We start from the raw sequence: 14,185 nt of genomic DNA on the forward strand, positions 1-14,185 counted from the left end.
GGCCTGTCCTTTTATGGTTGTTCTTGGATGATACGTGATCTCGAACTGCCCGAGCTCAACAGCCCATTTTAGCAATCTGCCAGAGGCTTCTGGTATGGACAAGACTTGTCATAGCGGTTGGTCAGTCAACACATGGATGGGGTGTGCTTGGAAGTAAGGTCAGAGCTTTTGAGATGAGTGGATCAGGCTAAGAGCCAGTTTTTCCATTATTGGGTATTTCGATTCTGCCCCCAGTAACCTCTTGCTGACATAGTACACTGGTTTTTGCACCCTCTGGTCTTCTCGGACGAGCACAACACTGATGGCATTCTCGGTCGTAGCGAGGTACAAGTATAAGACTTCTCTCGTAATAGGTTTTGACAGAATCGGAGGTTCTGCGAGGTGTTTCTTTAGGTCCTGGAATGCGAGCTCACATTCCTTTGTCCATTCGAATTTCTTGCCTCCTCTCAAAAGGTTGAAAAATGGAAGACATCGGTCTGTAGACTTATAGACAAACCTACTTAATGTCGCAATCCATCTAGTTAAGCTCTGGATATCTTTATGCTTTTGAGGTGAGGGCATGTCGATTAACGCCTGGATCTTGTTAGGATTAACCTCTATTCCTCGCACGTTCACTATGAAGCCCAGAAACTTCCCCGACGATACTCCAAAAGAGAATTTTTGGAGGTTGAGTTTCATGTTGTATTTTCGTAGCACGACAAAGCATTCTTCAAGGTCGTCCACATGGTTATTGTTATGTTTAGATTTGACTAACATATCATCAACATACACTTCCATGTTATTACCTATCTTCTCGGAGAACATCCTGTTTACAAGCCTTTGGTATGTTGCTTCTGCATTTTTATGCCCGAAAGGCATGACATTGTAACAGTACAACCCTTTATCTGTTACAAAACTCGTCTGCTCTTGGTCTGATGCATGCATGGCGATCTGGTTATATCCATAATAAGCATCCATGAATGACATAAGATCGTGCCCAGCTGTGGCATCTATGAGCTGATCGATCTGAGGTAGGGGAAAGCAATCCTTAGGGCATGTCTTGTTGAGATCGGAGTATTCGATGCAATTTCACCATGTTCCGTTAGGTTTCGGAATCAATACTGGGTTGGCGACCCAATCAGAGTAGAAGGCGCCTCGTATAAATCAGTTCGCCTTTAACCTGTCAACTTCTTCCTTCAAGGCTTTCTTCCTATCATCGTCCAGGAGTCTTCATTTTTGCTGCTTCGGGGGGAAGCTCCTGTCAATGTTAAGTGCAAGGCTTATCACTTTCGGACTTATCCCTACCATGTCCGAATGTGACCATGCGAAAATATCCTGGTTCTTCCTGAATAAGCCAATTTAATTGCTACTTTGTTTTTTCTGAAAGGTTTTTCCCCACCTTCATAGTTTTTGGGGGATCAACTTCTTCGAGCTTGACCTATTCGAGTTCCTCTAGCGGCTCGAGGTTAGCCCTTTCCTCTATTCTAGAATCGATCTCTTCGTCTATTTCGAAGATTGTCCCATCTTTATGCTGAATCACAACAAGTGTTTGTGCACTTGTTTGCCTTTTCCCTCTAACGGAAATGTTGTAGCATTCTCTTCCTGCGAGCTGGTCCCCTTTTAGAGTCCCGATGCCACTAGAAGTCGGGAACTTGATGGACAGATGCCTAACGGACGAAACTGCCCCCAGCCCTACTAGGGCGGGTCTCCTGAGCAGTTCGTTATAGGCAGATGGGAGATCCACCACGACGAATTCCATCATCTTGGTTACCGAGACTGGGTAGTCTCCAAAGGTTATAGGGAGTTCGATGGATCCCATATTGGCAATCCCTTCTCCTAAAAATTCGTACAACATAGTTGCACAGGCTTTTAGGTCGCGAAGCGCGAGTCCCATCTTTTCTAAAGTGGCCTTATAGAGGATATTCACTGAGCTTCCGTTGTCAATTAGGACTTGGTGCACCTTCTTGTTCGCGAGCTAAAGGGTGATGACCAGAGGGTCATTATGAGGGAACTGTACGTGAGAGGTGTCCTCTTCAGTAAAAGTTATGGGTTGTGTTTCAACCCTTTGTTGTTTCGGAGCTCTAGGTTCGGGTTTGTAGGGAGAACCGTCACCAATTTTTAACTCATTGACATTTCTTTTCTAGGCATTCTCGCCCATTCCTGCGATATGAGGTCCCCCCAAGATGGTTATCACATCCTCCCCATCAATCGGAGGGGGTCGCTCATCCTCCCGAGGTCGAGAGTTATTGTTTTGGGCAGGTGGTGTAGCTGCTGCCCTTTGGATGGCAGAAGCCTGATCAGGGTTTCAGTTTCTCACATATTGCCCGAAATATCCCCTCGAGATCAATCCTTCGATCTCATCTTTCAACTGTCGACACGCATCAGTTGTATGTCCGATGTCTCGGTGGAATCTGCAATACTTGTTGGAGTCTCTTTTTGCCTTTTGGTTCCTCATGGGATCAAGTCGTCTGAAAGGGAACTAGTTTTCATTAGCCAAGTAAATATTCTCACGAGAATCATTGAGCTTGGTATACACTTTGTATACGGAGAAGTATCTTTCCCCTTTCTTCTTCTTTCCCCCATCCACCTCGGGGTTATTCCCTTCATTTTTCTTTCTCTTAGAAGGGTTATCCCTGGGGGGTTTTGAAGTCTTCGGATCCGCCGAGGTCGAGGCAGAGTTTGTGTTTGCTGTAGTTACGGACTGAGAGGTCATATTCATTTATGACCTCGCCTCTTCTACATTAACAAACCTCTGAGCTCGTCGATTGAACTCGGTTAAGGACCTTACAGGCTTCCTTTGCAAATCTTCCCATAGAGGACTTCCAAGCATTACTCCAGCTCGAACAGCCATTAAATGGCCACTATCGTCGACATCACGAGCTTGAGCGACTTCCAAGTTAAACCTTGTGAGATAACCTTTCAGTGACTCATTTGGCTATTGTCGGACATTGGTCAAGGCAGAAGCCTCAGGCCTAATGTCGACCATGGTTTTGAATTGTTTCTTGAAATCTCTCAATAGTTGATCCCAAGAAGCAATCGAATGTCTTTTGCATTTTTCAAACCAGTTTTTTGCTGATCCCGTGAGAGAGGCTGGGAACAGCATACACCTGAGCTCGTAGCCCACATTACTAGTTCGCATAATTGTGTTGAACGTGCTTAAGTGGCTGTATGGATCTAAATTTCCATCGAATGGCGGGACATGGGGAATTCTAAATCCTTGAGGAAAAGGGGTGTTGGAGATATGCGGGGCAAACGGGGTGTTGAAGTCCTGTTCCCAGCTACGTTCGTTCTGCAAGAGCATGAATGCTCTTTACAACTGCTCAATCCTTTCTTGGACTGGATCTATGGGAGGTCTAGCCTGAATCAGGGGGAACTGGTTATCATTGATTACAACTCCAGTTCTCCGCCTCGACGCGGGATGTTTGCGCCCGTTGAGATGATCTCTCAAATCTGGATTCGAGGGATTATCACGTCCCCGATTATGGTTTAAATGCTCCCGTAAATCTGGGTGATCACCTTGATTTCCAGTGTTCCTAGGCTCTGGGTTATATATATTCACGGATCTAGTGTCACCCGAGCTTTCGCTGACATGGCTCGTTGCATGATTATTCCGAGATGGGTTTCCTGCTGGTCTCCTTGTCTCAATAGTTTGAGATCAAGACATTCGGCTCCTCGTGGGATGGGGACCCCTATGCTCCCTAGCAGTTTCTTCATTCCCATGTCTTCACCCAGCTCGCCTTTCCCTATCACGATGGGCTAGTTGCGCATCCCTCCGAACTGGCGAGGGGTGCCTTATTGGCGATGGTGGGTGTCTTATTGGAGAAGGTGGCTGTCGTCCATTATGGGGCCTAGAAGGCCCTGAATTCGCTCGATCGGGCTTTGGCACATTCTGTGTGGCACTAGGATATTGGGTCCGAGCCTCTGAGGGGGCTCGTTTATTCCCTATTCCTACTGGCGCCTCTGCAATTGGGTTGGTGGCACCGTCAGTCTGGTTACCTCTCCGGGGTCTTGGTTGGACAGGCTGCTCTGCTGGTGGCGGAGGTTGCTCCGCTCTTCTTGTGGCTGCGTTTTTATGTGGCCGTCCCCGGGGCCTACGAGGTGGGACGTGAACGTCCTGCGGAGGCGGAGCCTGGGCAGTTTATGGAGGCGGGGCCTGAGTCGCCTGCGCTTCAGCAACTAGTCTGGCTAGCTCTTCGTTGCATTTTTTAGCTTCTGCCAACTGTTTACGCAGTTGGAAATTTTCGAGTTCCACGATTAGGACATTTCTCTCAGGAATGTAGTACATATACGCGTCGTCCTTGGGAGCGGGTGGTCCCCTAGAGTCGGATGAACCACTCCTCTCACCTGGATCAGAATTCACCACAGGATGCTTTCCAAGGCGCCGGGGGTATTCATCTTCATCTAGAATTTCCTCCTTAGGAATTTTGGGATCATTTGCAGCCATTGCTAATTTGAGAGGCTCTTTGACTAAATAGATTCACGCACTGTTTAATGGCTCTCAATAAAAGCACCAAACTGTTGACGTTGTTTTTCGTCAACTTGAAAAGGAAAGAAATTAAATAAGAAGATATCAGAGGAAATGAAAGAAGATGAAAAACAGGAGGTTTTTACATGGTTTAGCAGTTAAATCTGCCTAGTCCACAAGTCTGTGTTATTAGCACTTGGGAGCTTTTCTAGAAACTTTTCAGAGAATAGTTGCCCAGAGTTTTCTCTCAAGATCTCAGCAATTCGGTCCTCTACAAATGGAGCTTCCTTCTCTATTTATAGAGAATGTTACAGAATTCATTCCCACATATTTTGGGAAGATATTCTGTGAATCAAATAATATAATGTTATTTAATACATTATTTCCTACGTACACGGATACATCCCATAAAATGTGGGATTGGATAACAAATGGGAAATTTGATTAACCATGCTTACATTAGCTTAATAATTAAAATTTGAACCAAAGTTAACCACCATATGAAACCAATGCTCATCTTTCATTTAATACCAAAAATACCCCTCTCATAACAAAATCTCATACCTTTCCTCTCTAAAATCTTGCAAGAAAGATACACATGGGTAAGTGATTTTCTTTGATTCTTGTTGTAGTTGATTGTTTTTATGATTTAGAATGCTGTTTAGATGTTGGATCTGTAGTTTGTTGGTATTTTTGGCTGTTTTTTGCGTGAAAATCTTGTTCTGTGAAAATCTACGTTTTTTTTGGTTCCTTGATTAAAAGCCCGATAGTGTCCGATAGAGGCCCGATTTGGGCACGATAGTTGTTGAGTTTCAAGGTTAGGGGTGAAGGTCCGATGGCAACCCGATGGTTACCCGATATGTTTTGTTACCCTATGGTCATTCAGGTCCGATGGCTACCCGATGGTTGCCCGATAATTATTTTGAATATATACACCCTTTAAGTACGATAATGGTACAATAGTAGTCCGATATATGCCCGATTTTTGGTATTAAGTTACTGCGGACCTAATAGTACGATGGTACACGATGGTACCTATACGTGCCCGATACATGCCCGATCATACGATGGTACACGATAGTACACGATGGTACACGATAGTGATAAAAATCATAAATAAAAACTGTAACTTTTCCCCTGCCCATTTCCCGTTCCCTCTCTCTGCCAAAACTTCACTCCCACAAAACCATCGAGCAAGCCATAACTACCCTCACCCGACGCATCTCTCTCCCTCACCCACCCTCCCCCGACGCATCTCTCCCCTCACCCGACGGTCTGAAAAACCCCCACCACCCGACGAAGGAAAACCCAGACCACCGGAGACCAAGCCTCACCGGAGACAAAGACGAAGGAAAACTCAAACCTCGAAGAAAAACCAACACCCAATTACGCAAAAATGTCTAGGGTATGTGTTTTTTTCAATTTCTTTTCCATTGGAAAATGTTATAGTATGTATTATTGAATCTGACTGTGTGAAATCTGGTAAACCGTAAAATTTTGAAAAAAAATTCTGGGTTTTTTAGAGGTACGATAGGGTTCAATAGGGGTACGATAGTATTTGTGTTTTCTCATAACTTCAGGTTGAAGATGATTGTACGATAGGGGTACGATAGTGGTTCGATAGGGGTACGATAGTTTTGTGTTTTCTGATAACTTGAGGTTGAGGATGAAGGTACGATAGGGTACGATATTGGGTACGATGTGTGCCCGATATTGGGAACAAATTGTTGTGTTGTTATAATCTGATGGTGTACGATGTGAGGTACGATAGTGAACGATAATGTTATAGTTCCAGTTTTTATTTTTTTTTCATTGGTGTCCGATATAGTGCGATAGTGTCCGATAGTTGCTCGATAGTAGATTGCAGAATATAAAATTTGATGTTTTTTTTTTATTATTCTATTTAATTGGGTATTTATTTGTTTTATGCAGAACTTAAGACCTCCACAACTGATAGTTCCAGTAGAGGAACATTTTACGGGACGTATCACTTGGCGCGGCAGTTGGTACTTTCCAAAGATTAAAGCAAAATTTATACAGTGTGGTTTATTGGATAGGGTGAAGGAATCCCCTTTCAAACAGTTCTTCATGGCGGAACCATTAAATTTTTCTGGTGCCTTAGTCCATCAGCTGTTGTTGCACAAATTCAGAGGGGAGAAGACTGACGAAGTCCAGTTTTATATTGGGAAAAACAATGTAGATTTAGCCAATTGGAGTTCGCTTTACTTACTGGTTTAAATTTCGAGGCCGGACCGTCTGAAGCTGAGATTAAAGCGAAGACCACTTCGGATCGGTTGATTCTTGAGTACTTCAATGGTCATTCCCCAGTGAGCATAGGGCAACTGCGCAGAACTTTTGAGAGTTGCAAATAGTTGATGATGTGTACAAGATGGGTTTGTGTTTATTAGTAGAGGGTGTTTTGAAAGGTCGTGAGGAGAAGTTGATGGTTTGGACTGACATGCTGAAGATGGTAGATGACGTTGACTTCTTTTTCCAGTACCCGTGGGGGAAGATATCATACCAGAAGTTGTTACAAACTTGTCAAAAAGACTTTGTAGAAATGAAGAAGCATTTACAGAAGAAGATTGAGAAAGGAAAGACTCAGAAGGAGGCCAAGTACTCTATTTATGGGTATGCTGCAGCATTACAGTATTGGGCTTTTGAGTCCATCATTGAGTTGGGTCAGGATTATGCTGTGAGATTGGGCCAAGGCATTCCAAGAATGATCAACTGGCAGAGCAATGAGAAAGTAGAGATACACAAAGAGCAACTTATTAAGTTGTTTGCCAAAAAGGTGAGCTTTTACTTTACTTTTTAAATATTTTGAATGTTCTATATTTTTTTCTAGATATGCAATTCTATGGGTACTGCACGATAGGGTACGATTGTGGGGTTATTTTGTGGTTTTTTGTCAACTGTTTGAAAACTGGCTAAGGGGTACGATTTGGTACGATGATGGTCCGATGGGGGTACGATATGTATTCTGTATTCTTTATTAAAGTAGTTGTATAGGTACGATAATGGTACGATGTAATACGATGATGGTACGATAGTTAGCAAGTAATTCTCACTTACCGGTACGATATTGTTATGTTATGGGTACGATATTGGTACGATATTTGCATGATATGGGTACGATATGGTACGATTGAGGTACGATTGGGGTACGATAGGTTACCATTGTTCATCGATGACAATTACTTATTTTTTATATTTTTTTACTTTCCAATCTAAATATTCATTGTTTTTTGTGGCAGTTGACAGTATACCCCTACCTGTGTGCCCGACCTGCTGAAGAACAGTATGTGAGGACCCTTACAGACAATGAAGCCCCATTGTATGTGGACATGGGGTTAGAGGAACTATAGGTGGGTGCCGATGGACAGCCTACACAGGAAGCCTTACAGAGCCAGGCTGAAAAGTTAGCTGAGCAAGCAGAAGCAGCAAATATTTTTAAGGAGGTTTCACCACCTCCAGCACCTGAGGTACCTGAGGTTCCCCCATCAGCACCTCATGCCAGCACCTCCTCCCAAGCTGAGCAACCAGGCTACTCTATGATTTTGGCCAGGTTGGAAAAGGTTGAAGGGCAACAAAGTGCCCTTATTAAAGGTCAGTCCGAGATCTTGGGTCAATTGCAGAAGCTGATGACAATGATGGAAGATCTTAGTAGGCCAGCTCCAGATCCACACCCTCAGTCCACTGAAGAAGGCCCTCAGTCTCCTGTAGATGAAGACATTCTCCCTAACGATTACAGACCTGATGATGTAGATGATCACATTTTTCGCACACCAAAGGATATGCAAATTACTGTAATCGGAGATACTGAAGATTCTGAGGTACAATTCTTAGACATAGCTCCACCAGCACCGGAGAAGAGGAGAGAAAGAAAGAGGCCTAGGTGGTTCGATGAGTACACTGCAATGAAGAAAAGGAATAAGAAAATGAAGACAGCAGTGAATGTGGATCCATTGAGGGTTGTTGATGGAAAATTACTTATGACCTTTCACAAGTGGTTGCTTGGCACTATTGGGAATAAATATCCGAGGGAATGCTTCTCAGGGACACATGATGCTGCTTGGTTCCTGAAACTGCATACTCCGAGGACATGGCTTTCTGACTCTATAAGTTTTCTATAACTTCATAATTAAAAAATGTTGAAAATTTATTTAAATGTTTCTATATGTAGTGGTACGATATAGGTACGATGAGTGTACGATGGTAGTATGATATTTATAAGTGTCAAATTATAAACTGTTTATATTGTCAATGGTACGATGGTGGTACGACACTAGCACGATAGGGGTACGATATAATTTGTTAAGTAGTTACTATTAACATCGTAATTTTAGAATTTGTAGTGGGATGATATAGGTACGATGGTAGTACGATAATAGTTAGTTTCTATATGTTAACTTACTTTGTCAATGGTACGATGCTGGTACGACAGTGGGACGCTAGTGGGTACGATGGTGTATACTACCGTAGTTTTTGCCATAAAGTTACGATGATGGTACGACATTAGCACGATATGGGTACGATAGAAGGTTTTATTGTTGTTATTTAGTTACTATATATTCATGTACAATTGGGGTACGATTGGGGTACGATAGTGACTATATTCATGTTTGATAGTTTTTTGTTTATTTATTTTGGTACGATAATGTGGTTACTGACTTAATTTTCCTTTAATGTAGCATTTAGATGCAGCATTCCATCTCATGAGGAGGCGTCTAGAATTTTATCCTAACGTGTACCCTCAGAACTGTGTTGTCATGCCTACAATTTTTCCCGAGTCATTGAAGGCTCGGTGGGACGTTTTTCCAGGTTCTGACTACTCTAGCTTTAGTTGGGATGACAGTATATTGGACCTGGTTAGGGGTGATGCAGTCCAGTTCTTACCGAGTTGGCAGAACAAGGAGTTCATTTATTTTGCCCTCTTCTTGAAAGACCAATTGCATTGGGTAGCTGTAGAGGCAGACTTGAATGGGTGGATGCTCAACATCTTTGATTCCAGTATTGGATCAATTTCTGAAAACAATTTGATCAGCTTGATGGTTGACTGGTGTACCATTTTCCCGTCGGTCTTGCGACAGTCCGGTTTATTTGAGAACCATGACGTTATACTCGCGCCTCAGTTGACAGCATCAGAGAGCCAGGTCAGACCCTTCGATTGGAAACTCACTCCACATGAATTCGTACCACAAACAAAATCCAGGTGAACTTTATTAAATATCACATATTAATTATTATTTCTTAATTACAAAACTTTATTAAATTATTGTTTATTTTCTAATGCAGTGGCGATTGCGGATGTTACGTAATTGAGCATATTGAACATAAGCTTCTACAACTACCATTTGATAATGTAACTGACAATAATATGAAACTTTTTAGGCAAAGGTGGTGTGTAGACTTATTCTACCAAAACTTATGTTGAACGGTCTTAATTTTTTTGAATTGTATAATTTTTTTGATTGCTCTTTTTGTAATTACTACATTTTAATGTGTTTAATCTTTGCATCGTACTATCATGGATCACTATCGTACTTTATCGTACCCTCACATGTCTCACAAATTTCATGAAACTGTACTGAAACCATACCATCGTACCACTATCGTACATTATTGTACCCTAATGTCGTACATTAACTATCGTACTGCATCGAGCAACGTCGTACCATATTGTAAGATACATTTAAATAATCTTACAACAAACGATATCGTGCATTGTCGTACCGGCATCGTGCACTATCGGACCAACACTGGATTATTACATATTTAAGAGTTTCATAATGGAGAAAAAAACAGAAAAAAAAACCTGCAAAATCCAGCACATAACAAATATTACTAGTTCAAGCAGAAATAAAACATAATAGGTCAACTAGAATACAAACAAAACAATTTAACCTCGGTACTTGCAAGACGCTTTGTTGTGCCCTTTACCACCACACTTGCTACAACATCGTTGTATCACAACCTTGTCTCCATTAGAAGGATATCGATTTTTCCTAATTCATCTGACCTTTTGCTTCTTCGGTCGGCCTACAGGTTTCTTCTCAATCGGTACTCCAACTTGGATGTTCTTAATGTCTTCAGACAATTCCCAATCATCCTCATCACCAACTGGCATAATTTTCCCCTCATATGTGCTCTTCCAACACTCTCTTGTGTAATATTGAGAGCACAATGCGTACATGCTAATATTTCGTTCTTGAGCAGCAGCACATGCATGTGGACAAGGAATCTTCATGATTTGGAATAGGCCGCAACTGCATGTTCGTGCCTCCAAATCAACTATACCACCGCTCTGAACTGTTCCTCCGGGGTGGACAATAAATGTATAAGGTCCAGCTCTATCGACGCTTAAGAACCGAGATTTCTCAAATTGACATGACAAGTCCCCCTCCATAACTGGTGATAGAGACGTGCTACACTTTTCAGCGTTTTCCTTTCGAGTAGCAAACCATGTTTGAATAGTAAACCTGATGAATTCAACAAAAGCAGTGATCGGGAAGGCTCTTGCGTCCTTAGTTTTGCTGTTGAAACTTTCAGCCCAATTACTTGTCATTACATTGTAACGGTCCCCTGGAAAGTACGCACGAACCCATCTTTCAAATCCAATGCCCTCAAGATATAGTGCAACTCAAACATCCATTGTTTTTATCTTCTCAAATTCTCTTTCAAAATCTGTCTTCTTATACGAGTATGCACAACTGTAAATATGATCTGTGAAGCAATCAGTCTTGAACTTGCTAGCCACGTTCATAATAATGTGGTGGTAGCATGCGCCGTGGGGTGCATCAGGGAAGACAAGTTCCAAAGCATGAACAATGCTTTGATACCTATCCGATACGAATGCTAAGTTCTCAACATCACCAATCGCTTGTTTCAACTTCCTCATGAAATAGGTCCAAGAGTCGTGGTTCTCACTGTCAACTATTGTGAAAGCAATCGGAAATATGTGGCTACCAGCACCTCCGGATTTGTTTCTGGAACATAAGTCCCAACCTCACTACGAGTATCCTTAACAGTACTTGGTGGAGGATTACGATCAACAATGATATTCTTCTCCACTAAAGTCACAAAAAGGGGAACAAATTCATCTGGCTTCTTCAAAAGCATTGACAAATATAAGCTTACACCCTTGTCATTCCTTATAAGTTCAAGCCGATGCATTAGCCCTTTCATGTACTTATAATTCACTTCTAATTTCAGGTCATACTGCACTTTGTCAACCTCCAGCTCTGAGTACAAAAGTTCAACAAGTTGTGAGTAAGTTATGTCATTCTCCAACTCGAACGTTAAATTTTCGGCTCCATTAAAAACCCAATCTCTACCTTCACGCTCCCAAACACCATTATACATCAAGTACGCGAACAAAGTTGACCCTATCATGTACAAAGAAAAAAAAATCAGTAAATGGCAACAAAATGTCGAAATTTAGTTCGACATTTTTTATCATCGTACCAGTATCGGGCGGTATCGGGCAAAGGTTTATTTATGTTTTTGATCACTTAAAACACTAATATCGGGCCAGTATTGGGTACCATCGTGTACCATCGTACTATTAGGTCCGCGGTAGCTTAAAAACAAAAATCGGGCATATATCGGACTATTATCGATCCATTATCGTACTTAAAGGGCGTATAGATTCAAACTAATAATCGGGCAACCATCGGGTAGCCATCGGACCTTTATGACCATCGGGTAACCAAAACTATCGAGCAACCATCGGGTTGCCATCGGAACTTCGTCCCTAACCTTGAAACTCAACAACTATCGTGCCCATATCGGGCATCTATCGGACATTATCGGGCATTTTAGAAAAAACTCAGGGAACCCAAAAAAAACGCAGATTTTCACAGAACACGATTTTCACCCAAAAAACAGCAAAAAATACCAACAAACTACAAATCCAACATCTAAACAGCATTCTAAACCATAAAAACAACCAACAACAACAAGGATCAAAGAAAATCACTTACCCATTTAATCTCTTCACTATGAGCAAAAATAACACAAAAGCTTAGTGTTTCTCCTCAAACAATCCTCAATGTCCGAATGTGTATCTTTCTTGCAAGATTTTAGTATGGAAATCTTGTGTGTAAAACTTATGGTGAAGAGAGAGTGAGAGAAGAATGTATGGTGAAGAGAGGTAGAGAGGAAGAGGGAGAATAGAGAGGAAATGTGTTATGAGAAGGGTATTTTTGGTATTAAATGAAAGATGAGCATTGGTTTCATATGGTAGTTAACTTTGGTTCAAATTTTAATTATTAAGCTAATATAAGCATGATTAATCAAATAAATACTATCCCTTAAACATTGGGATTTACAACAATTAATACATTCATATGTAACTAATTAGCTCAGACACGGAGTTCATTACATCTCCAAGACTATCCGTCAATCGTGAGCTCGTCACCTAACTTCGCCTACGCTCAGAACAAGTAACCACTGACGAAGTCATCACATTCGAGCTTACACTTCCCGAGCTCAAACCATCTCGTCTTGAAGGCAAGAGATGCACCAGGGAAACATATGTGTCAAACCATGGCTATTGCAAGCTCAGAGCATATTTGAGGCTACACACCCTCAAGCTTTTCGAGGTTGTTATTTACAACAAAGCGGTTTGACTGAAGGATCATATGACGATCATGCATATTTTGAGCTTACACCTAGCGAGCCTAGATTTTGGGGTCATAACTTCTCATGTTCGAAATCTGGGTGTAACATTATATTTCAATGGAAATAATAGATTCCAATATTACAACTCTAGATAAGAAATACAATTGGACAAGGTGATTGATAAAATAAAAATACAACACTATGTTTAAAATACAAATAAATATAGACAATATAGAAGAAGTGAAGAAGATGAATACAAACTCAAAGTAAACGTTACAAATCAAACATAAAAAACAAAGAAGAAAACTCTCACAATTACACTACCTTAAGTGCAAAGTAGTAGGGTCACTAGACTTTAACAATGTTCGAAACCTTTGTCCAAAAGCTTATTTCCCCCTATTCTCTTAGCACTAAGAGACTCTCAAGTTTAAGAAATAGCTATCTGGAATTATCAAGTCTTATTGTTTTTCAGGCAAGTATTAAAATAGATGAAAAAACTCTTATTCACAAGTGGCCAAATAGTCTTTATTTATAGAGTTTTAAGACACCTTTTGAATTTCAAATTTCACAAATCTCATTGGTTGTTACCAATGTTAAATTGTGTTTATGGAATTAAATGGAAGATTTGAGAGTTACTTGAAGTATTCCAAACGTTCAAATTGATTAAAATGCAAAATAGAATTTGGCTGTTAGCCTCCTAAGTCGCAACCCGAGTCATTCTAGGCTGTGGTCATAAGGCTCTGCCTCCTAAGCCGCGACCTAGGATATTCTAGGCCGTGACCTGAGGCTTTTTGTAACCTCCCAACTTTGTATTTTGCCCAAAAAACGTCCCAACTCAATCCCTTTTTATTCTGTAACTTCTATACACCTAATGACATTCAAAATCACTTCTCCAATAGCTAGTTAACATAGTTCATGAAATTCAATTTGGAAATGTGTAACTCTTATTTTACACATTAATAGGTGACAAATAATTACTAATATTTTAAGATGTGTACCTTCTAAAAGAATGTTACAAATTTGGACACACACAATTGTCCTATTTATTTGTAACTCTCAAATTATGTTACAAAATATGACAAACTCATTTTGTCATATTTATTTAATCCAACGACC

The sequence above is a fragment of the Humulus lupulus genome, chromosome 2 (assembly GCF_963169125.1).
Source record: "Humulus lupulus chromosome 2, drHumLupu1.1, whole genome shotgun sequence".
Taxonomy (NCBI): domain Eukaryota; kingdom Viridiplantae; phylum Streptophyta; class Magnoliopsida; order Rosales; family Cannabaceae; genus Humulus; species Humulus lupulus.